At 46.7% G+C, this 25,714-nt stretch overlaps 1 protein-coding gene across 1 annotated transcript in view; it reads left to right on the forward strand.

Annotated features, from left to right (window-relative positions):
- Rbfox1 (RNA binding fox-1 homolog 1) overlaps nucleotides 1–25,714 on the forward strand; it is a 1,978,359-nt gene that overhangs the window by 261,313 nt on the left and 1,691,332 nt on the right. The window contains exon 2 of the mRNA XM_045161626.1: nucleotides 473–505. The gene's annotated coding sequence lies outside the window, so the exon portion shown is untranslated. The remainder of the gene's footprint in view (nucleotides 1–472; nucleotides 506–25,714) is intronic.

Raw genomic sequence — 25,714 nt, forward strand, 5'->3', positions numbered from 1 at the left:
AGAGGCTCAAAAAAGTCACCAGTGTCTTTACCTCCTCAGTGTTCATTTCATCATCGCCACTACACGGGCTGTGCGCACGGCTCTCCTCCACCTTTTTTTTTTTCCTTTCCTGGCAAGATTGGTATAATGTGTTGAAAATATTAATTATCCTCTCCACCTTATAAACAGAATTGGAAAGACCAATCTGTTGTTGCTAAACTTGGTGTAGGAAGTGTGTGTGTGTGTGTGTGTGAGAGAGAGAGAGAGAGAGAGAGAGAAAGAGAGAGAGAGAGAGAGAGAGAGAGAGCAAGAGAACAGGAGGGAGGGAGGGAGGGAGAAGTATACATGCGTGTATGATGTACTTACGTCAGTTGTTCCTTTTGTCCCCTTAGGTCGTAACAAATTATTGATGCCAGTTCCTTTAAAAAGACAATTAATCCAATTACCTTCATGTTCAATCAATACTAACGTCTTTATTTTCTTTAACTTGCAGGTTTCTGCAAGTCCTGCTACCAGCAAAGACGAGGTAGGAAACCTGGTTTTGCCTGCTCTTTGGGAGACATTTTGAAACAGTTTTCTTTTGCTGTGGATTTTTCTTCTAGCTGTGATTTGTGCTCTGGTGTTTGGGGTGGTCTGTTGTCGGCTGTGTGGTTTGGTGGTGCTGGGTTGGGCCAGCCAGCTCACTCATGCCAGCGTTCACGCAGCGTGTGCTCCGAGTGGCCGGGGAATGGGTTACCATTGCTAAAGCCAGGCCTTCTGCAGGCATCTAGAAGCTCCCTCACACAACTGTGAGGATGGTAGATGCAATAAGGCTTGTAGAGGCAGATTCTGGAAGATTCTATAAGACATGAGTGGTACTTGCCCCTCCTCCCCAGTGGACTTTCAGTTCAGATGTCTCTTCTTGGATAGAGGAGCTTGCTGTGCTCATGTTTTCTAGGAGCTGAGGGGGCAGTATAAGTAGTTGGCATGTCTAGTGAGGTGTTCTGTGGGACAGATCAATGGGGCCAAGACAGGAAGTGCAGAGATAGGTGGAAGTAAGGAGTTCCTAATATCATGTGCTTCTCAGCGACATTGGAACTGCTATTTGAACAAGCAATTGACTTTGAACACTTTGTTTCCTCGTTTTATGAGTGGGAATGGCAGGGCTGGAGGGATGGCTTAGTGGTTAAACTTTTGCTTGCAAAGCCAAAGGACCCTTGTTCAATTCCCTAGGACCCATGTTAGTCAGATGCACAAAGGGGCGCATGTGTCTGGAGTTCACTTGCAGTGGCTGGAGGCCCTGGCGTGTCCATCCTCTCTCTTCCCTTCAAATACATAAATAAAATATATATTAAAAATGCAGCTTTGGAAGCTGGAACTATTTTATAACCTGGCTGAAATAATGCTTAGTGATTCAATAAGTCCACTTCTACTGTGGACGCAATAGAAACAAGTGCTAATGTCCACCAAAAGACATAGGCAAAGGGTTGGGGAGATGGATCAGCAGTTACGAGTGCTTCCCACACAGTCATGAGGGCTCAAGGGGGCCCGAGGCTGGGTGTGGCCATGTGCATCTGTTACCCTGTGGGAAGAGAGATTGGAAAATTCCTGGGGTTCACTGAAAAGGCAAGCTCCAGAATCAGTGTGCGACTGTCTTAAGGAAGCAAACAAATGCGCGATGAAGGTGACATCCAACGCTCTGTCCCCATCTGCACACATGTGCGTACATTACACACACATACAAAACCACATATGCTATGCATGTGCAAAAAAAGAAAGACATAGGCAAGAATATTCATGGAGGTTTTATTTAACACAGACCTAAAGAAGAAGCAACCTAAATGCCCATTAACCAGATAATAAGCAAATCATGGTGTGTGGGTGCAATGGAAGGCCAGGCAGCAATCCAAGATGATCATCTATGGATACACAACACAGCCTTATGACTCATAAGTATGTAATGTCGAGGGAGATCAGTGAGAGCATAATGATGCACCTTGTATGACTTCATCTGCATCCATATAAAAAACCATCGTCATTCATCTCAGGTGATAAGACCGAGAAGGGTTGGTTACCTGTGGGAGGTGTTGACAGCATAGGTGAGCGTGGGGCCCTGCTGTGGGGGAGATGGGAGGGCTGTGTGATTTCATGTGCAAAGCGTGTACAGCTCTACATGTATGATGGGAGCCTATCATACAATATCATTTCCATATGGGAAAAAAACAAATCTACTGAGGAAAAAGGGACTGAGTGAGAAAGAACAGGGAGGCAGAAAGGAAGGGAAGGGAAGGAAAGAGGGAGGGAGAAAGAGAGAGGCAGGAGTGAAGGTAAGAAAGAGAAAGGAAAGAAGGAAGAAAATACATAAGAGGGAAGGAAGGAAAGAGGAAGAAGGAAGGAAAGAATAAGGTAAAGAGAGAAGGGAGGGTGGAAGGAAAGAGGAAGACAGAAGATAAGAATGGAAAAGCATTAGCTTTGTTACTGTGTCCAAAATACGTGACAGAAACAACTTAAGGGAAGAAAGACGTATTTTGGCTCCTGGATTTCAAAGATGGCAGTCAGGATTTTCTTCACACGAGCGTGGACAGAGCGTGCTGGTGGGAGGAGCTTGGGGAAGACCAGATTTCATATCACAGCTGATAGGAAGCAGAGCTGAGACTGAAACCATTCATGGACAGTGGCCCCCAGGCCCCTCCCCAGCACCTGTAGGCGCCGGCTGCACCCAGCCAGGCTGCCCCTCCTCACGTCTGCGCAACCTTCCGCGTGCGGCCGCCAGCTGGGGACCAAGTGTTCGGACTGTGAGTCTGCGGGGCACATCTCACATTCAAATCACACCACGAAGAAAAGCAAGGAAGGAAACCAGGCACAGAGGCAAGGAAGAATAAAGGAGGGAATGAGGAAGGCAGGGAAGGAGAAAAGAGGAAAAGAAGAAGGAGAAGGGTATGGAGGAAAAGAAGGGTGGGAGACAAGGAAGAAGAGAGAAGGGAAGGAACGAAGAAAGTTCAAGAAGGCAGGAAGGCACAAAAGGTGGGCCCCGGGACAGTGCAGAGGTGCAGGGTAGAGACACTCAGAGTACACCCGGAACTTCAGACCAGAAATTAACTAAGTTCGGCCATTCATTCATTCACTTGCTTGTTTACTCCACGTTCCCATTACCCATACAGAACATGGATTTTTGGAAGTCCTTTTTATCTCCTCCTAACCATTGTCTCTGACACTAAGTTATTGCTGCAGCCAGATCATATTTTTGCAATACTGTAGGGTGGGGACCTTATATTAATTGAATTTCTAATGCTATAATTCATCAAAGCAGACCATCACCATTTTTTTTTAAATGCAAGATCTATAGCCAGGGCTTGTTCTATTAGGTAAATAATAGTGGCTCAGAGAAAGACTTTCTGCGAGGCCCTTTTCCTTCTCCAATCCCCTTCTCCCCCACCCAAATACAGACCAACAGTTGTAATTTAAGCAGAACAAACCCCACCTGTGGAGAAGACAATAGTTAAAGGGAGAGAAAAAGGAACAAGTGGACGGCTTTGCCAGTCCTTTTTTCTTTCTGCACATTGACAGAGAATATGTGAATAACGTTTGCTAAATCTGGACTCAGAAAAACATGACAGCAAGCTGTTTGTGCCAGTAGTTTCAGATGGCATATGCCACCCCTCCCTCCCTGCACACAGTTTTAATAAGGTGGCACACGGGCTATTGAGAAATGTTCAAACCCTGCCGGCTCAAGACCTTTATCTTGTACCCAAATTCTGCCCAGGCATGTCTATGACAGCTGAAGAATTTATCTTAAATTCCCTCTGCTGGCCTCAAAACACATGGCCCTTTGTCCCCAAGCAGCCTGGAAGAACCAAGCGAAGATGTCACATACATAATATAACAGATAAATGGCCCCAATTTCCATGTGCATATGATGAATGGAATACAAGAACAACCCACACAGATTTGCACATTAATTGGCCCTGCGTGGATCCATTTTGAACCTAAGTTGCTACTGTATGTCTTCTGGACTTCTTCCCCTTTAGAGTCATTAAGCCTGTTTTATCACACAAATGCACACACATTGCCTGTTATTTATCGTCACGCAGCTTGCCCTGCTGAGAGAGAACCCAGTTACCTGGTCACAGCCGTGGATTGCAAATGCTTATGTTGAGCTCTCTGGCCACCAACTGAACACTGACAGGTTGATCTGAGCCCCAGCCCGTGTTGGCTGACAGACAGACAAAGGAGGTTGCTGGCCAGCCTGTTCAAAAAAAAAAAAAAAAAATTCTTTTCGGGTACCAGGGTTTTTTTGGTTTTTTTTTTTGCCTCACTTAATGATTTCCTGTTGATAGTTTAATGGTAATGCAAACCTAGTGGAGGACCTCGATTTTGATAAATTGGACAGCATCTATTTCAGGGCAAAGCAATCGAACTGAGATGGATTGATATTACAGTTTTGTCATCCCAAATAATTGCAATGGCAAACGACACGGGTGGCGATCTTGGTGGCTCCTGAGAAAACGTAGGTGGAACTTCCCTCCTACTGATTTCCTTTTTCTTTTCAAAAGAAAACTTTATCCCAGGCCAAGGAATCACTAATTTTTCCTGTCACAGGCCTATTTTACAGGAAAGCGAGTCAGGGGCCAAGAGTGCACTTGAAGTAGTCTGCCACGTAGAAAAGATGCCCGTGCGCTGGAGAAAGGGCTGAGCATCTGCCTCTGTGGGCAGAGCACTTCGGGCTATCTGAATCGTTTGAGCATCGAGGACCTCGTACAAGGGACAAGCGAGCCATTGTCCCGAGAGGGTTACAGTGGCAAGGCCGTGAACTGGTCACAGAGACCTGGGCCTGCATGTGACCCATTATGTGACAGAAGTCCTTTGTCTGTAAGGTAGGACAAGCATGCTGCCTTGGGCTGCTGAATTGGCTAGCTTTATGTTGCTGTGAGCATGTGACAGGCCATTCCAATGTTGTGGCATACAGGAAGGAAATAGAGATAGAGACAGAGATGAGAGAGAGAGAGAGAGAGAGAGAGAGAGAGAGAGAGAGAGAGAGAGAGAGAGGAGCAAGGTTCAGTTCCCAAAGGCACATCCCCAGTGACGTACTTCCTCCAGCTAAACTGAACCTCCCAAAGTTTCCCGATTCTTGCCACGTGATACCACCGTCTTAGGACAGACCCATTACTGCATGATCATTGTAGGAGGACACCTCATATTCAAAGTGTAATAGTTGGTGTGAACTGTACGTGACACAACCAATATGCCCTGTCTAAGGCAGAGCTAGGCTCTAAGTAGGGACTTGACTGTCCCCACTCGGCACCATGCACTGCCCCCATTCCTCTGTCTTGAGTAAAACAATGACACCAGCAGCGACAAAATAATCCAGTAAGAAGTCACTTGAGGGGCCAGAGAGATGGCTCAGCAGCTAAACACTAGCAAAGCGTGTCAGCCCTGATTTTACTCCCTGGTACCCATGCAAAGCCACAATATACAAAGCGGTGCATGCATCTGGAGTTTGTCTGCATCAGCAAGAGGCCCTGGTCAGCCTATACTCTCTCTCAAATAAGTAATCAATTTAAAAAAAAAAATCAAAATTAAAGACAGAAATCACTTGAGACCCATTGGCTTGGTGCCCATGTTATAATCACAGCCTCACTGCAGGCAGGAGTTTCCTTACCTGGGTTAATTCACATTGAAATAATTGATCCTCTTCTGCTCATCCGAGGACAGGGTGCCCATGAAGAGTAGTGTGACTTTCTAGTAGCATTCTTAGCCTCTTGTCATTTTTCCAAGTCACATATTAATCATCTTCTCTGTCCTTAAAGCTAGTGTAAAGAGATATTTAAAGAGCTGTGAGCAGTCATCTGGTCTCAATTCAAGGGTCCAGATTTTTTTTGGAGATATTACTGGGTTTTTCATTAGATGGATCTTGAAGTAACTTATGATAGTCCAGATACAGTACCGGTACCAGAGATGTACACATGACTTGCATATAGCCACATACCCACCAAGAACATCTGACTGCACAGTGGATTTTGTGGTGCCAATCCCTTGACGAGGCCTAGGGTGCTCACAAGACCACAACCCTCTCTATATCTGGCAAGTTTTGTTTCTGAGTTCAACTGGCAGTGAGCCGAGACTGGTAAGGTAAATGATTCTCAGAAGACCCTTGAAGGTGAGCTAGGTTGTCACAAAGCCAAGAAAATTTGAATTCGAGAACACACACACACTCACACTCACACGCACACTCGCACACACACATTGTCATGGAAGTCAGGGAGTGAGAGCGTTTGAAGAAAGAAGAGCACTTGGATGACTCGGCAAGGTTGAGGGAAAATAAGACTCAGTTGATGACACTGGGTTCATTCATCTAAGGGTGGGTGTAATCATCAGCATTTTTTTTTTTGTTTGGTTTTTAAGGTAGGGTCTCACTCTAGTCTGGGCTGACCTGGAATTCACTACGAAGTCTCAAGGTGGCCTTGAACTCACAGAGATCCTCCTACCTTTACCTCCCGAGTGCTGGGATGAAAGTCGTGCGCCACCACGCCCAGCGTCATCAGTGTTTTCAAACGACCTTTCCATTGAGGTGGTGGGAGTAGAAGCTAGACGCTGGTGGTGCAGTGACTAGACCAACGACTCAAGGAGACAAGTGTTTGAGCCCAGAGAACGTTGGGACCTCAAGGACAGACAGGATGTGTGTGTGCACGCATGCGTGAGCCACAGCCCACCGGTGACGGTCAAAGGACAATCTGGTGTGTCTGTCTCACCTTCCAGCGTGTTGGAGGCAGGGTCTCCTGTCCTTTACCACTGTGTTCAGCAGGTTGCTGGCCTGTGAGCTCCTGAGAGTTCTCCCACCTCTGCCTTCCTCCTCACAGCAGGAGAGCTGAGGGCAGACACGCCTGCTTTCATGTGGCTTCTAGTTCTGCAGCTCAGACCCCATCACGCACGGCACTCCCGCACCCCAAGCTTGCCCTTTATTTTCTGTGACGAGGTCTCACAATGAGCCCCATGTTCACTGATTTGGCTAGACTAGCTGGCTTGCAAACCCCACGGGTCCTCGAGTCTCCATCTCCCCTGAAATAAGGATTATGTAGCCACATGCTGTCATACATGAGCTTTTGCTTTTTTATAGCGTGGGTACTGAGCGTCTGCACTTAGATTCTCATGCTTATGTGGAAAAGATGCTATCAAATGAGCCACCTCCCCAACTCCAGGAGAGAAGGATTTTGGAAGGAATTCCCAAGGTGTCACTCAGTCGGATATGGGGGTGGAATGGGAGCTCACAGCCATCGAGGGGAGACCAGAGCATCCTCAAGTACACCTTTACGTACTCACCACGGTGACCCCCAGAATCTAGCTCCCTGCCACAGAGCAGTGCCAGTGATCAAGGAAAGGGCACTTCTCCTGCATGTCATTATGAGAAGAAAGGATGGAGAGTAATGTGGATGCATTTGAAGAAAGGCAAAAGAAGTCAAGAGAAGTGATGTCTGGTAACCTTCGCCTTCCCAGTAAACAGCAGAAGGAAACGTGTGTGATGAGAATCAGGAGCGTAGAGGCCGAATCAGCATTTAGAGAAGATCAACATGCAGGTGGGCAGCTGATCGGTGGCCCCTGGAGAGACTGTATAACCGGGGAGACCTGCTGGGCAAGCGTATCCGGTGATACCTAGGGTATGTGGGGACAGCGGGGAGGCCAGAAGAATCCCCCTCCCCAAAGCCAGCAGCAGCAGCAGCAGCAACGATGTTAGACATTGTGGGTCTCATGCACTGAGTTAGGGCTGCACTTCCTCAAAATGACCTCATCTCTATGTATGAGAGGTGAGGAAACTGGGACACAGAGAGGTGATGTTGGCTGTGGAATAAGTTGTTTTTCTCATTGCCACAACATAATACTTGAAAAGATGTTTTAAGGGAGAAGAGGTTTGTTTTGGCTCACTGTTTGAGAGAGTAAATTAGGTTTGATGGAGCTGTTCATAGCATTGTGGCAAGAGCAGTGGCTGGGGCCCCTCTCATCTCTGTAGCCCAGAGAGAAGAGAAGAGGAGAGGAGGGGAGGGGAGGGGAGGGGAGGGGAGGGGAAGAGAAGGGGAGAAGAGAGGAGAGGAGAGGAGAAGGGAGGGGAGGGGAGGGGAGGGGAGGGGAAGAGAAGGGGAGAGGAGAGGAGAGGAGAGGAGAAGGGAGGGAAGGGGAGGGGAGGGGAGGGGAGGAGAGGAGAGGAGAGGAGAGGAGAGAAGAGAAGAGGGGCGAGGCCAGACATGAAGATGGATGAGAACCCAAGTCTTGCACCCAGTGGCCTACTTCCTCCAGGCTGACCTACCCCTTAGGATTCCATAGCCTTCTAAAACCACACCACCCACTGGGGACCACGTGTTCAAATACATGAGCCTGTGGGAGACATTTTTCTTTTAAACTGCAGCATGCTGCCCAGACTTATTGAAGAACTAAATAGTATGACCCGTGTGGTGCCCAGGCCCTGTCTACAGTGAACAATACCATCTGCAAGTCCAGCACCAGTGAGTGGTAAAACTTAGGCAAATTACTCCATGGGCCTCCTTTGTGCCTTCCACAGATGGAGGATGAGGAATGAACCTTGTGTAGTTCTTTTGAGAAGCCTGAAAGGACTATGTGACATAAAGAAGGCAATTAGCATTTCACTTGGGACTGCACGTCCTGGAGCATATGCTGGCCATTGTTACTTTGCTTGGCGAGGTTGGTGGCTCGTTCTATACACCAGCAGAGTCACGTAGAACCAGGAAGCACTTCATTCCACTCTGTGATTGTTAATCTCCATTGTCAGTTTGACAGATTTAGAATCACCATGGAAACAGATCTCTTGGCATGTTTCTGAGGGATATTCTAGATGAGGTAATTGAGGCGGGAGGACCCACCCTAGATGTGAGCAGTGCTGTCCCATGGGCAGGGGCCCTGGACTGGATAAAAAGGAGAGAATGCGTACTGTTACCTTGCCCATTTCACAGATGAGCAAACTGAAGCTCAGCAGTTCAGCAAATGAATCAGAGAGTAAAGTGAAGGGCACACCCGTGACTAGAATTCACCTGCCCCGCCCCTGGGAAGTGAGGCCATACATCCCTCCAGTGCTTGAGAGGTGAATGTTGTGTCTTTGAATCCTGAAAGAAAACCTACCCTCTCCTCTTCCAAATTCCTCCTCCAAGTCTGCCTCAGTTGCAGCCCAGCTGGCCTCGTCGAGGTCTGTTTCAAGACTTCCTGAGAACTCTGTGAACATAAGACCCATTTCTGTACCATACATTTCTTATATGGTTTTTTAAAACAGTTTTATCGGGAGCTTTAATAAATGAGCTTACTGCAGTTTTGACACCATTTATTTCCATAGCGTGATGTATTCCAACCTTCTAACTATTTGAGCTCAGAAGATCTGCCCGCAGGCTGCCATCTCACGGCAGCTCTCAGACTCGGTGCACCAAATTAGTCCCAGCAGCAGAAGCTCCGGCGCCCCCTTCCTCGATCACAGCGCACAGCTCCAAGGGTTTCGAGTGTTTCACCAATGGCAAATGGAGACATGGCTCTCATGGAGGAGATGGGAGGCAGCTGGAGGGGTGACCGCTGACAAAAAGGGTTGGGGTGCTCAGAATGGGTCGAGGAGATGGCAAGTTAAACTGATTGATTTTGGAAACACAGTAACATGAGTAGAGCTTTGAATAAGGGTGGGAGAGGAAGAAGGGGTCTAGGTAGGGCCCCACAAACCCCTGACAGAAGAACAGTAAACCTAGGCTTGCCCGGGAGAAGCAAAAGGCTGTGGCTTGGGTCCAGGCGGACACAGGGGTTCTGCTAGTGGGTGGACCTCTTGAGGGACATGCTCTGTTTAACAAGCGGGAAGTGTATGTTTGCTAGCCCCTCATTAGGCACTTTTAACTTAAAATGAATAAAACAGAATTTTGTGTCCTCAAGAAGTCTTTCATTAAGACATACAGGTGGACAGACAGGGGTTCTCAGCTAAGTTCTCATAGAGGTGGGCTCTGAGGGGCAAAGAACGATCACCAAGGAGATGCAGTGGTCCCCATAGGAAGAGGCTACAGATGGGGTGGGATTTATTTTTTTCTTTTCCCCACTCACCCACAACCTTATTCAAAAGTCAGAGAAGATATTAAGAGACATATACACAGAGAACACACTTGGTGACATGCTTTCATAATCTAGAAGCATTTTTATGGTGGTGTTTTTGTTTATGTATTGGGATTATGTCTATCAATGTAACCAAACCCAGGCTGGTTTGAACTTGCTTTGTAGCTCAGGGTATCTTTGAACTTGTGAATGTCCTGCCTCAGCTTCCCCTCAGCTGGGATCATAGGTGTGTACCACCATGCTTGGCTTTAGAAACAATATTTATTCACTTATGTTTTTCTTTGAGCATTGGTGTTGATGTTACACATGAATGTGTGTATGTATGTTCATATATGTGTGGGTGCATGCATGTGTGTGTGTGTGTGTGTGTGTGTGTGTGTGTGTGTGTGTGTATGGAGGCCCAAGGTTGACATCTGGCATTAACCTTAAGAATGCTGTCCACCTACTTTTGAGACAGGGCGTCTCATCGGCCTTGAGCTTACCAATTAGGCTAGACTAGATTGCCAGTAAGATCCAGAGAGCCTCTTGTCTCCACCTCCACACTGGGGATTAAAAGTCCCTGTCAATGAGCCTGAGATGTACAAGAATACTGAGGATTGAACTCAGCTCCTCATGCTTGTGAAACAAGCACTTTATTGAGTAAGTCATCCTCCCACTTACCTAGCAGCAATTTGTTGTTGTTGCTTTTTGAGGCAGAGTCTCATTGTAGCTCAGGATAACCTGGAACTCACTCTGTAGCCCCAAGCTGGCCTCAGACTCACAGCCATCCTCCTCCCTCAGCTGGCTGAGTGCTGGGACTAAAAGCGTGCACCACCATGATTGTCTGCATTAGAAGCAATTTTAGCAAGGAGGAGAGAGAGAGAGCACTTGATTTCGATGTGTACGGAGCAGCAGAGAGATGGAAGTCCAGTGGGATATGCGGGTGAAGGACACTGAAGGTGACTCCTTGTCATGTTGACCTCTCCTTGACAACTGTGGCAGCTACAGCAGTGAAAACAGCCACCATTTTGGAGATGTAGTCTGCATGCTAGGCCCCATGTTCAGTATGTTGTATGATCTAACCGTTTTATTTTTTCCAACAAACTTGGAAGGGTATTCCTAAAACCTTCATTTAACACGTGATAAAACCGAGGCCCAGAAGAGTTTATGGATCTGTCCAAGGCCATATGTCCGTGAGCAAAGCTAGTATTTGAGTCCACGCACTTTGCCTTCTGAACCATCTCAGATGGGAGAAGCAGCTGTGCAAACCCCCATGGGTTAAAGTCTGCATCGCTCAGCAAAACCTCTCATGACAAATGATCCTAACGCACTTTGGGGAGCCTTGGTGACCGTGCCTGACTCTCTGCTCTAATGTTCCTTGACTCCAAGCTGATTCTCTTCTTCCCTCACCAGAATGACAATTAAGGGTGAGAAAAAAAAAAAAAAAGAGAGAGATAGAGTTGGTGCTATTCTGGCTTCCTGTATTGAGCTATGAATAAATGATGGTAGCTGTGAAATGGTGTGATGTTTAGATCGTTTCTGGTAAATTAAAAGAAAAAAAAACTAAAAATTGAATAAAGTGGTAACACACACAGACGTTTAAATCAGAGGAGTGAAACAAAATTAGTCATCTCTGCGTTCTTCCTGGCCTTGTCATTCTAACGTAATTAGTTGGTGAAAAAAAATTAATTAATACTCAAATATCTGACATGTTTTACATGTTGATTTGAAACATGTTAATTACAACTTCTCCTTGGCCCCAGGACTGTCTTCAGTAGCTGCTGAGGCGGGAATTATGATCTTGTAGCCCTCTTCTTAAAGACAGGCAGCCAAGGGACGATGGAGGAGCTCCCTGCGAGGCTCAGAGCTACTTGCCTGTTGGCCGAGGAGAGAGAGCGAAGAGCACTGTTGGGAACAGTCTGTTAGTGATTCCAGCTAGCTGGAGTTTTGCTGCAACTTCAGTGTCCCAAGAGGACTCCCAGTGTCCTAATGAGCAAGCGCTCAGCTGGGCCAACAGGGTCTCCCAAGGGCAGGCAGAGTCTGGGGTTGACACTGGGCTTCTCATTTTGCCAAGTCCTTGCTCACGGGTGGTATGGTCATGTCAGAGAGACACACGCCGAGCTCCAGCTGTGAGTCATCGAAGATCTGCAGAGTTCCAAATTCGTTTTTTTTTGTACTCACCCACTTGGTCTCCACCACCACAGTGATGTCCTCCACACCAAGTGGCCTTTTAAAAAAACAGAGGCTATTGAAAACTAATATTGGTTTATATACTGGGGACTTTGGTACAATTTTATGTTCATTATTTTGCCTGTTCTGGTAGAGTCCATTGGTAAATGAATATTATGGGAAGTGGTCACGATAGTTAACATTTATGATTATTTACTATGCACAAGGCACCTTTTTTTTGTTGTTTGTTTTTTTGTTTTTTGAGGTAGGGTCTCACTCTAGCCCAGGCTGACATGGAATTCACTCTGTAGTCTCAGGGTGGCCTCAAACTCACAGCGATCCTCCTACCTCTGCCTCCCAAGTGCTGGGATTAAAGGCGTGCGCCACCACGCCCGGCCAAAGCACCTTTTAATAACTTTGGAAAATGTATTTATTGATCACTTTTATACTCATATATTGTATTTTGATCATAATCATCTCTCCTTGCCCTCTCTTGCCCCCTTTCCCTCCTCCCTCCACCGAACCCCTTTTTCTTCCCACATAGTCTCTCTTCTACCTTGATGTGGGCTGTGTGTCCCCCCAATGCATTTAATTAATTATGGCTGCCGGTCATTTACCAGAACTTGTGCAACTTACCAGTGGCTACACAACTAAAGAAAATATCTCCTTCTCCCCCAGCAGCAATTAACTGACAGTACTTCCTCAGGGGGAGCCCTGAGCCTCGTGTCCACACCCACTGTCTGTGATGGAATGTTGTGCTCACCAAAGCATGCCCCAGGTATTCAAACAAAGACTACTCTTGCCATGGCAGGGCCACCCAGAGCAGTGCTGGCTTGCTTGGCATTGCCCAGTGGCCACACCCTCGTGTTCTAAGCAGTTTTCACCTTTGACCCTGGCTATTCCCTGTCACATTCTCATTGGTTATTTCCATTTTACAGGGTGGGAAGTCTGCACAGGCTTGGAAATGTGCCTGGATGTGCATGTGACGTCCCACTCAAAGATGGAACAGGAGATGTGCAGATGATCAACCCAAGGGCTGGGCTTATTGATGATATTGGGAAAGCGATGGATTACCTCTGCCTGCCTTCTCTTGACCAGACTCCAGTGACATGCTATCCTGTACTAGGAGGGAAGCTGGGACACCTGTCCACCTGTGTACCCAGGGGATTAGGCAGCCTGTTTGGTGAACCTCTAGCTGCCTCTAAGACACACTTCATGGTCCGAGTCCAGCCACAGCGCAGCTGAGGGTGTCTTCACCTTCATGCAACACTGCTGTGGCCCTGGTCCTCAATCCAGCATGGGGTGTGCACTCTGCCTCCAGCCTGCCTCTCCAGAGGCACAAAGTGCCGATGTCGTCTCCTGGGGGTACCTGAGACTGAACTTGACATAAATACATTACTGCAAATTAGAGAATGCAAAAAAAAAAAAAATCAAGCTGTGGGGAGTTAGACTCTGGATCTATTTTTATAAGCCACGGAGAGTCTGCAAAGGAAATATTGTCAAACAGAAAACAGATTAAAAATGCATAATGGTTTATTACTATATATTTAGATGAATTTTTTAAATGTAGCCCTAGTTTTTAAAAGGAAAGTGGTTATCAGCTTTTCCCCCCATCTCTGGTTAGGTTTGTATTTTTAATTTGAATGATCTAGCCAGCTTTTGCATTAGAATCTTTCTGCTTAAAGCTTTTGTAAGTGGACAGTCTGTTGTTGCAAGATTCAGTCTATAAGACGAGAGAGGTGGGCCCGTGCCATATAGTTACTACCACTGCTTAAATTGTCTCTATTCTTAGATACTCTGGGCTCGCTATAATCCTCAGCCTAACTCTAATAGTGTTTTAGAAAAGAGAGGACAGATGGATATAAAAAACAATACAACATTAAATTTCTATGCTAACTTAGAGATACATTCACATTTATGATATCTTTAATATATATATATATATATTTATATTTATATTTATTTATTTATATTTGGGAGGAGTGAGGGAGCCAGTGCCTGTAGCCACTGCAAATGAACTCCAGATGCATGTGTCACCTTGTGCATCTGGCTTACATAGGTACTGGGGAATCAAACCTGGGTCCTTGAGCTTCACAGACAAGTGCCTTAACCACTAAGCCATCTCTCCAGCCCCCATTTCAGATATTTTAAAATTGTATGTATGTTGATATTGAGAGATGCTCCACAGCGCCCCCCACACAAAAGGAAATAAACAGGACCAACATCACACAAGTATAACAATGTCCCTTAGCACTGTTGACCTCAAAGTCTCAAAGTATGGAGGAGACAAGGTCAGTGTTGTAAACCCACCATGTCTTAGTGTCCCTTCTTAGCACACTGCTGCGTAAACTGCTGTGTAACATGCAGCCCCTGCTGTGAGTGACGATTACCCACAGTCCCAGCATTGGGCTCCAGTCATTGCTGGGAGCAAGGAATGTGATCGCGGGGGTGACTTCTGCCTTCCTGTAGCCTGAAGGAGCTCCTGTCTGTCCCAGGCTACTCCATATCTCAGCCGTGGCTCATAAATGTGTCTTTTGGCACCTCCCCTCTCTTTTTTTCTTTTTCTTTTTCTGGGTAGAACACAGGTCTTCTGTGACAGTTGGATTAGTAATATTTGTGTGGATCTATTTCTTTATCTTTTGCAGTTCATATCTGCATAACAGATGATTTTTTTTTTCTCCCTGATGAGCTAATGCTGTGGTTTAAACAATATTACTAGGGAGGAGGAGCCTTGATATCTTATCCCTTGAGGGACAAAATATAATCCTATTGATGGGAAGAAACTTGAACTCTCCGGTTACAGTCACTTGGCTGACTTCAAGTTCTCTCGTAACCTACTGTGTCATCTCTCCACGTTTCAGCTTCTCAGCTGTGATAAGGGGGTGACTCTTGTCACCATTTCATCCTTCCAGGGCAGAGCTCGAGGGAGACAAGGCAGCTGCAGGATGGGGACACACTGGCTGTCACGCTCCAAGCTGTCAGGACTGAAATTCCTCATCCGACTAGCATTCCCAGCAAGTGCTTGTACCTTACCATCCCCTTCTCACAGAGTGATAGATTTGAGAGACTTTTATTGTAAGTGTAGGTTTGGGTGATGAGGTGACTGAATGATCCGAGTGAGCTTTTGTGACTGGTTTCCAGACTGATTAGATTCTTCCAGATCTTAGAGAGAGCTCTGAATTTCATCAAAGTCGATTCCCTCCCCTCCACCCAGGTACACAACTTGATGACAGTTTCCAGCTTACCTTGCAGTTTGTGGAACCATGTGACCAAACCCTGGCCAAGAGAATATAGGCAGAAGTGATGTATATGACTCAACCGTCACACATAAATCTTTCCCACAAACTGATCGCCTGCAGTTTCTCCTGTTCTGTCTTTGGGTTGAATGAAACAGATTGTAAGACCAAGTTCTCTCTCTGTGTGTCTTTGCCTCTCCATCTTTGTTTAGGATATGTATGTGTATTTGGTGTGTGTGTATATGCACATGTGTGGTCATACACGTTTGTGGGTATGTGCATGCACATAGGAGGATAGGGTCAATTTCGGGTATCTTCTTCTATAATTATGTCTCCACCTTATTTACTTTAGACATGACCTGTCACTGAACCCAGAGATCACCAATTTGGCTATACCAGGTAGCTAACAAGTCATGGGGATTCTCCTGTGTCCTCCTTCCCATAGATGGGGTTGCAAGCACACACAACTACATCCAGCATTTTTTTTAAAAAAAAAAAATGTGGATTCTGGAGATCAGAACTCAGGCCCCCATGGGCACAACACTATGCCATTTCCCCTACCCTTAAGGTGAATATCAGAGTGTTTTTGCCCCAGTTACTACCTGATCATAATTTTATGACCTAATGCTTAGAGGAACAAGGAGTAGTCATGACGGAAAACCTTGGAAGAGGATTGGGTGCGTGCCAGCAGGTGCATATAAGAGGGTCTGTGAGGAGATTACCGTGTTCCTGTGTCCCTGACTTTAGGAGAAGTCCTTTCTCCCATTTCACCAGATTGCTGTGTCGCTAGAGCGACTCCAGAGTCTCCCATAGTAACGAGGGATGTGGTGGGGCTAGCTGACTTCCTCCCCACGATGGTGGTGGTGCTGAAACCGCTGCACTTAGAGCCTGTTTGTCAGTAATATCGAGTCACACAAAGCCTGGCTGCTGAGGCCAGGTTGTGTTTGGGCCCCTCATGAAGGAACATCTTCCAAATGGAGACGCTTCCAGACCTTCCCACCTCTCCCTCTTCTTCCACAGCAAGGGTGGCAGCCACGGTGCAGCAGGCTGAAGCAGGCCTCCTGTCGCGTTGCTCTCTACCCTCCACGGCTCACAACCAAAAAGAGGTTTCATACATCATTAAGGGAGATGTCATATGCGTCAACATAAGCTGTGTTCTTACCCAGAATGTCACAGTAGACTCCTGGAGGCTTTAAAAATTCAGCTTCAAATATAACCACATTTTCCCCCTTAAATCATCCAATCTACCATCTGATGCCCTGAAAGCCAAGTCACTAGTGAAATAGAACTTTGTAAGGTTAAGAAAATCACCACAGGGCTGGAGACATTGCTGAGCCATTCTGAGCACAAGGGCCTGAGAGGGCCTGAGTTTGAGTCCCTAGAATCCATGTAAACATCTAGGCACGGACACCCATGTCTGTAAACCCAGTCTTGGTGGGTGAAGACCAGAGAGTTATTGGGCCTTGCTGACGAAAAGAAAAACAGACAAAAAAAAAAAAAAGAGAGAGAGAGAGAGAGAGAGAGAGAGACAGCGCAGATGCAAAAACATCACACACACACACACACACACACACACACACACACACACACACTACACGCTCCACGGACACATATACACATACCACACAAAAACATCACGCATACACCACACCACAGACACACATATCACACACACACACACACACACACTTTTTTCATCACAAGGATATTAGCTAAAAATATCTCCCTCTGCGCTGTGTGCCTACAAATGGAATCAGGGAAGATGCAGCTCTTTTCCTTCCTTGAATGATGGGCAGAATGCTTTGAATGTGGCTGGCTCCCCCCGGCCCCACCGAGCTCCTGCCTTAACTTGAGTTTTCAACTCTGGTCAATTTGAGATCTCTTTTGCGCTAAGTTTCTGGGGGGAACTTGTGTGGAGAGCCAAAATAAGGAAACACACTCAACTTACTCATCGAGTCTGGAGGCAGGAAGTCATTTTCGCACTTCTGTATTCATTGACAAACGTTCGTGGCCTACCTGTTGGGTATCACGTACTCCGGCACCAGCATGTCCTGGGGCTCCTGACCTGGACTCTCCCATCTAGTGGCTGTGTGACCGTGGAGAAGAGAATCTGCATTTCTGTACTCCACTTCCCTTGTCTGGTGGGTGGCAATGAGAATTAAATAAATGAAGGCACAGAAAATACAAGCCCAGGGCCTGGCATGGGAAAGTTGAACTATATTGGTTATTATAAGTCATGAGAGAAGTTCTGCAAAAAGAGCTGGAAATAACTGATGGGTACATGTTCCTGGTATTTTCGGGAGCTTCATTTCTCCATGGGGCCATTTGGGTTCACAGTGGCTGTTCTAATTAAAACAGTGAGAACTAACATTTGGTTACTTCATACAAATGAAAACCTTGGGTTATTAACTGGAGGACAAGTTATTATTTGAATCCCTCAGCCATCCATCCATTCAATCATTCATCCATATATCCATCTGCCCACCCACCCATCCACCTATCCATCCATTCAGTCAGTCTGTCAGCCAATCATTCCCATAGACCAGGGTTGCTCAAGGTCATGACCACTGACATTGTGCCAGGATCTGTATTGTTGTGGGAAGCTGTCCTGCACAGTGGGATGTCAAGCAGTCTGTCTGGCTTCCTCCCACTCACCACCTCTAGCACTCCTTTTCCTCAGGCTGGTGCATTCAAACACATTCCCAGGCCAGTGGGTAATCCTGTGTGAGATTCAAGGACGAATAAAGTCCCGAGAAGCCCTCAGGGGTGACCCCACACCAAGGAGCACAGCTGCACCTGAAAACCCATCCAGCCCTACAGCCCGAGATTACCAATATCAACACATGACCACTCGGGATCATCATAAGGAGTAACGCAAGCTGGGCCGGAGGATGAAGACCTGCCATCCCAGCTACTAGGGAGGCTGATGAAAGTTCAAGAACAGGCTAGGCAACTTAGTGAGAGCCAATCTCTAAATAAACTATAAACGAGAGGTCTGGGGCTATGCCTCGGGGGCAGTATTTTTCTAGCATGCACGAGGCCTGGGTTGCATTCCAAATACCTTAAAATGGGATGGGTGTTAGTTACTTTCTCATTGCCGTGACAAAGTATCTGACAGAAGTAACTTAAGGAAGGAAGGGTTTGTTTCAGTCCACAGTCTGAGGCCGCAGTCCGTCATGGCAGCAAAGGCAGGACAGCAAGAGCAAGAGACAGCACCGCCACCTTGCTCGTCACCTTGTGTGTCAGTCACCTTGTGTCCGTGATGAGGGAGCAGAAAGAGATGGATGCTGGAGCTCAGCTAGCTTTCTCCTTCCCATTCAGCACAAGCACCCCGACTGGGCAATGGTCGTACCCACAGTTGTGGTTTAAGTCTTCTCACTTCACCTAACCTAGAAACTCCCTCACAGGAATGACCAGAGAGTTGTCTCCCTAGGAGATCGGATCCTAAATCCAATCGAACAGAGTAGAGATTAGCCATCACTGGGGATGAGCTGTGCAGGTCCATTCACAGTGCATTTTATGGCATGTGTTAGAACATCTCATGTCGTTAAGAGACACAGACTCCAATCCCAGCTCCACCTCCACTTAGCTGTATGAGTCCTTCGATTACTCCCATTGTGTGGGACTTGATTTCCCCATCTGTGCAATGGGAGTGAATGGAGATTCTATCACATTTGTTAAGAAAATGTATGTGAATAAACTAGCACCATGCCAGGGCTGTGGTACAAGTCAGTAATGTGCCACTGTTGTTTGGCATGGAGTTGGCTTTCCAGAGAGGTTGGTTTGTCCACCTCTCTACCCTTCCCAGATTGCCTTCTCAACCAAAGGGTCTTTGGAAAGTGCAAAGCCCCTAGTCTCTCTAACACATGTGATGGCCAGCTGCCTCTGTGGTAAGGCAGTGATGGAAGCCAAGCACATGCAGAGAAGACATCTTTTGGCGCTGGGCTCCTCCAGGGATTTCTGTTTGCTTCTGGGGCAGGGGGGTGTCCCTGCTCTGAATTTCTTTGTGCTATTTCCCCAAAACAAGTGCCTTCTGTGCCAAACCATCTTTTCTGTGCACCACTTTAATTTACATCTTTTAATAACTTTGGTTGCCATGGAAGCATTGGAATTCAGTTTTAAAATAGACAAACTAATTGTTTCAGTCAGTTTGGGTATTTGCTGTCAAGGAAACAGGCAGCACTTTCTCCCATCGCCACAAGCCCACCGAATTGGGTGGATGAGGCGGCAAAATGGCAGAGGAAGGAAGTCCTGCCCACCTCATGGGCAGGTGAGGGAGCACCAAAGACATCGGGCTGTGGTGACGGGGGTGGGCAGAAGCCTTCCAGTTTGGCCCATGGGCCTAAGGAAGACAGAGTCTAGACTAACACCAAGGTTTTATAGGAGAAAGAGAGAGAGAGAGAGAGAGAGAGAGAGAGAGAGAGAGAGAGAGAGAGAAGAAAGAGCAATAGGGTGTGGCAGTTCTCAAGACTGAGGTGAGGCAGGGCACAGAGACATGCTGCCAGTTGTGAGAACATCACTACAACTTTAAGGGGGGCACAAAGCTCCTCCACCTTGTGCTGGGGGAGTCTGAGAGCAGCACGGAGGCCACTTCTGGGCTGAGAGAGAAGGAGCACGAGTGAGCTCACCGCGGGGCAGGCTCCCTCTTGCCTCCTTCCTTCTGACAGGATGTGTGGGGTTCTCGGAGTGAAGACATCAGTCACTCAACACATGTCTGCCCCAGTTCTGTTAGGACGTCACTGAGCACGTAGTCCTGTGTCCTTGCAGGGCTTATATTCTGGAAGATGAACTACGAATGACAGGCACAAGGCAAGACGGAGATATTGACAGCGAATGCAGGCAAAGGCAGACACAGGAAGGATCAGGGTGTGATGTGGCTGCGGGCACTGGCTGCAGCTGCAGTGTGGCGGGCTGAGCTGGCCTAGACACGCACGAGAATGGAAGGTTTGATCAAGGAGTCGACTGAGGTGAAGGGGTCAACCAAATGGGATCTTGGAGACTAAGTGTGATTTTTAAGAGGTTCTACTTCTCTGGCTGAGAAGATGGCTCAGGAAGATTGCTTGCTGGGCAAGCACGAGGATCTGAACTTGGATGCTCAATGGCCACAGAAAATCTGGGCTTGGTGGAGACATCTGGCATGCACATGTATGAAAACTCCCACAAACATCCGCGTGTGCATATGACTGTGCACACACAGATGAGCACACACGTAGCTCTGTTTCTCATAGGAGCACATCTGCATAGGAATTATGTTTCTATTACTTGCCTTCCAGGTTGTGTCTGTCATGACTCCACCTCCTGATGCCTCAGTTCCTCCTTGCTGCAATGGGAGGAATAGTGTTTTAAATAGTGTGCATAGGTTCATGCTTGTGCACTGTAGGAAGCATCCTGATGAGGAAGATAATGGTGGTGATGATGAGGATGGTGGTGATGAAGATGATGGTGAGGGGGGTGGTGGTGATGCTGATGCTAATGGTGATGGAGGTCATGATGAAGATAATGATGAGGATGATGATGCTGATGAAGATGATCCTGATGGTAGTGGTGATGGTGATGAAGACGATGATGATGATGGTGGTGATGAAGAGCATAGTGATGATGATGATGATGATGACCATCCCAAGCCAGCAGAAATAAGCAACGAGGCCCTGGCTGTTTGTCCAGAGATGCACTCACCAGGCAAAGGCCACACAGACTCTTGTGTAAACTCCAAGATGTGCTGTGATAATGATAAATTCAGTTGCAAAGCGTAGGACAGAAACAGAGGTGAGGGGAGACCGAGACATAAAACTGGATCCTGTTAGGAGGGCATGGCAGTCGTCCAGACCAGAATGCTGGTGGCTTGGATCATGATTGAAACCATAGTGATAATGTAGAGTGGATAGATGCTCACTGCAAGTGTGCACGCACCACACACACACACACACACACATACACACACACCCTCAGAGCTTTCTCATGCTGCATGTAACACTGCTTCAATTTACTTTTTGCCTTTTACTCTACTACTTAAGAAACATTGAGGTGATTTGACATAGCCAAAAACAATTAAAACAGTGTGCTTAAAAGCAATCCAAAAACACGTAAACCACACAGACATCCAAGAGAGATCTTATACCAATTGTAGTACTGAATTTATCCCCAAGCTTCCTGGAAACATGGGCAAAATGGGAAAGACAAGAAATCATGTAATCAAGAGTGTGTGATAAGAAGAGACAGGAAATTCACCTATAGCAGAGAACCTATATGGGTCCAAACTTAGAAGGAACTGGTCGCCGGGATCCACGTTTAAGGGGCATTTTACAGTGGAAAAGCTGTGTCTCAAACAAAAGCTCGGTCCACGTCAACATTTCTTGCCCCCATCTGCTGTAAATGCTGAGGTCATAGTGTTAAATCTTAACTGAGTTAAGGCAGTTTCATGGGGGGGAGATAAAGTAATGTGGTCCAGGTGTCTGTCTTTCTAACTTAATACAAGACTGGAGCTCAGAGAATCCCAGGAAAGAAATGACTCAGAGCCCATTACATTATCTGCCTCAGATATTAGATTTCTTAGATGAGTCTGGAAGCTGGGGTTGGATTTCAGTCAACTCATAGCTGGACTCTAGTGAGGGCCAACCTCTTTGTCATTGAAAAGCAAAAATGTACATGCTTGAAATACCTGGACTGGGGACTCTCTTTTTCTTTATTCAGAAATGAGAGGCCAGCAGCTTGATTCTCATTCTTTTTAAGCTAAGAAGGGGCTGATGTGGCCCAGTGCATAGCAAATAGCTTTATGGAATGACACAGGCATGGTATGCTGTTTCTGCATTTCGCATAGTCCATGACTGTGAGCAAGAGAGAGACCTCTTCTAGATCCTGTCTCATTCTTTATCAGACTGAAATAGCATCTCAGGGCTCGGGAGACAGATGGCTCAGTGGGTAAAGACCTTGCGGTGCAAGCATGACACCCTGAGTTTGGATCCCTGGCACCCACATAAGAGGCCAGATGCGGTGGCATGCACCTGTAATCCCAGTGCTCCAGAGGTGGATATAGGAAGATACCCTAGGATTTATGGCCAGCTTTCAGCCAAATTGGTAAGTTCTGGGTTTAATGAAAGACCCTGTCTGAAAAAACTAAGGTGGAGAATGATAGGTGAAGACATCTGAAATTGATCTCTGGCATCTTCACCCACATTCATACAAATATGGACAGAGAGAAAAAAGAGAGAAACAGATTGAGGGAGAGAGTCAAAAATGAGAAAAAAGAGACAGGCTATGGGAAGGGTTGTTTGCAACATATGCCAGGTACCTGTGCTTGGGACAAATGCTTTCAGAATACAGTAGGTGTGGCTAATGTTTTAATTATAATCGGAAAGCTTTGCAACTGTTTTGTTGAACATTCAAGTTGAGTTCAGAGTATAATCACAGCGTACATATTTCTATATCAAAAAGAATGGGAGAGGGGTGCTGATAATCCCGACACCTCTGGTGCAGAAGGATTTCAATGAGCAAGGTAGCATTGCCCACCTCAGTACACAATGTCCTGTCATTGGCCAGGAGCAGAGCTGGGAAGAGAGAGATTCTGGTTACATTGTTGGGGGGTGATGCTCTTGAAAAGATGTGACTAAAATAAGGATACAGAACGACTTAGTCACAGTATAGGTCCATTCAAAATATAGGTCCAGAAAGATCCCATCAGGGCGAGGCTGGGGACTCTGGGCTATGGATGCAACATAAAGTCGGTCCCACCCAGAGGGTCTCTGCAGTCCCATGTTGTTGGCGAAGGTTTACATCCGGGGTGGGGAGTAGGTGCAGCTTTTCAGTTGCAAGAGTTGCAAGAAGGGGCCCTTGTTCTGCAGTATCTCGAGGCTGGTACTATTGCGAGCCATGAAGGTTAGTGAAGAACAACATCCCCCGTGCTTTCTAAACAGTAGCTATTAATTTCCAGTGTCTTCTCAAACATCTCTCCTGGCTCCCTCCCATCATCCTTTGCAAACCTACCCAACCTCTTTTCTTGAAGCCAGTGGTTGTCCTTCTCGGGCCCCGAAAGTCCGCCCTCCAGCTTTCAGGAAAAACAGTCAGCTCCTGCCTCCTCTTCCCCTCTGTATCTACACAAACCCTCCTCTGAGGTCCTGGATCCTTGATCATGAATATTTCATACTCCTATCATGGCAACCTCCAGGGGAGCATGTGAGGAAGATCAATGCTGTTCTCACAGAGCAGCTTTGAATGTGCAAACATGTGTGGGAAAACACTCAGCCGGCAGCCCTGAGGTCTGCTCCACTTGCTGGAGAAGAGGCTCTGCTGCAGCCCTCGGGACAGCAGCGAGCCCACAGAGGCTTCTTGTGGCTTGGATGAAGCGGGCTTTCCTGATCACCACAGGCATGAGCAAGAGTCCGTAAGTGTCTCCAGCTTAAATGTGTGTGGGTTTTCTTTTTTTTTCCATTCTTATCATAACTGTAAGTGAGAACATATCACAAGAAAACCAATAAGTGTTGCATGATGCTTCTTGCAGAAATGAAAAGAAACAACTATTCATCTCAGATAGGGCACAGGCGAACCCAAGAACCCATTTCACCCAAGTCTAGCTTGGCAAACTGATGAGTTTATTGGGGTTACTCAGAGGAGCATGAGTGAGGGGTTAGTTACAGGAATATGTGTGAGAGGTTACTGACAAGAGTGTGAATAAGGGGTGACTTCAGGAGAGGAGCGTGGGTGAGGGGCAACTGACAATTACAGAGCCCTCCCCAGCACCCCAGCACGAGAGACGACACACAAAAGCTGTTTCTTTGAGTCCCCAGCCCAGGTAATGTAAGTGTGCGTGTGTTTCTTTTCAGGTGCTTGGTCACAGCCACAGCAAAATAATTAATGCAGAGTCTGATAAACTCTCTCCTAGGAGGGTGTGTCAGTTACCTTCCTGTTGCTAAGACAAAATGCCTGAACAACTCAGCTAATGGAGGAAGTTACTTTGTCTTGTAGTTCCAGGTTACAGTCCATCATGATAGGAAACGTAAGGTGACAGGAACTTGAGGCAGCTGGTCACATTCAGTAAGGAGGCAGAGTCATGAATGCTGGTGCTCAGCCAGCTCTCTCCTTAATATATACGTGTGTGTGTGTGTGTGTGTGTGTGTGTGTGTGTGTATTTTTTTTTTGAGAGAGATAGAATGTGCATGACAGGGCCTCCTACCATTGCAAATGAACTCCAGACACATGCACCCACTTATGCATTTGGCTTACATGGGTACTGGGGAATTGAACCCCATCCTTAGGCTTTGTAAGCCAAGCACCATAATCACTAAGCCATCTCTCCATCCCAGCTCTCTCTCTCCTTTTTATATAGCCTAGGACCCTGGCCTGTGGAATGGTGCCACACACAGTTAGTATGGGTCTTCCCAACTTAATTAACTTAATCAAGATAATCTTTCCCAGGTGATTCTCAGTCTTGTCAAGCTGACAAGTGGCGTGATGCTTCTTGCAGAAATGTAAAGAATCATCAATTTGTCCCAGATAGGGCACAGGCAAACCCAAGAAACCATTTCACCCAAGTCTAGCTTGGAAAACTGATGAGCTTACTGGGGTCACTTAGAGGAGCATGAGTGAGGGAATGTTAATAGGTTCAATCTTGTGAGGGTCTTGAGTAGATGACACAGCTGCTCTGATTCACGAGATCAATGGCCACGTCCAACCAGAGGAACCAGCTACACACTGATAAATCAGCCTTTTACTGGGATTCCTTTAACTCATTGCACCCTGGCATGTTACCAGTTTGAATTTTGTAATTCCCATTTTTACACAGTCCCATAGAAGACCAGGAATTTAAGAGAAGCCTCTGTGTGTCTTGGAGAAAGTTCCTAATTCTTTTCCCTGAGGGTCAGGGTGAGGACAGTGGAGCTCTGAAAGACGCAGAGGCCTTCTTGCTCACACACAAAGCCATCGGGACCTCCGATGCACCTTTCTCTTTGAAGTGATCTAGGGTCAGTCCTCAGTTCAGGATAACTTTAGGAAGGAGAGGCAGTAAGAACAGCAAGTGCTCTTTGGCTCCTACATACATGTAAAACTGCATCAATTTTTTTTCCACGTATTTGGAGGCTGTATTCATAAAACCATTATGCAGATGAACAATTTGAGGCACAGCTTGAAAATGTTGCTTATTAGTTCATCCAGAGAACTCAACCCTTTGGACTTCACTTTGAGGGTAACTGCCCTCCACTATATCACATCACACATAGCTACGGAGGATGCCACGTTCTGGTGCAGGCACTGTTCCAGTGTAGTGTCCGTGGTGGTAAAAAATGTGAACGTGGTCCCACCCT

This window comes from Jaculus jaculus, chromosome 11, assembly GCF_020740685.1.
Source record: "Jaculus jaculus isolate mJacJac1 chromosome 11, mJacJac1.mat.Y.cur, whole genome shotgun sequence".
NCBI lineage: Eukaryota > Metazoa > Chordata > Mammalia > Rodentia > Dipodidae > Jaculus > Jaculus jaculus.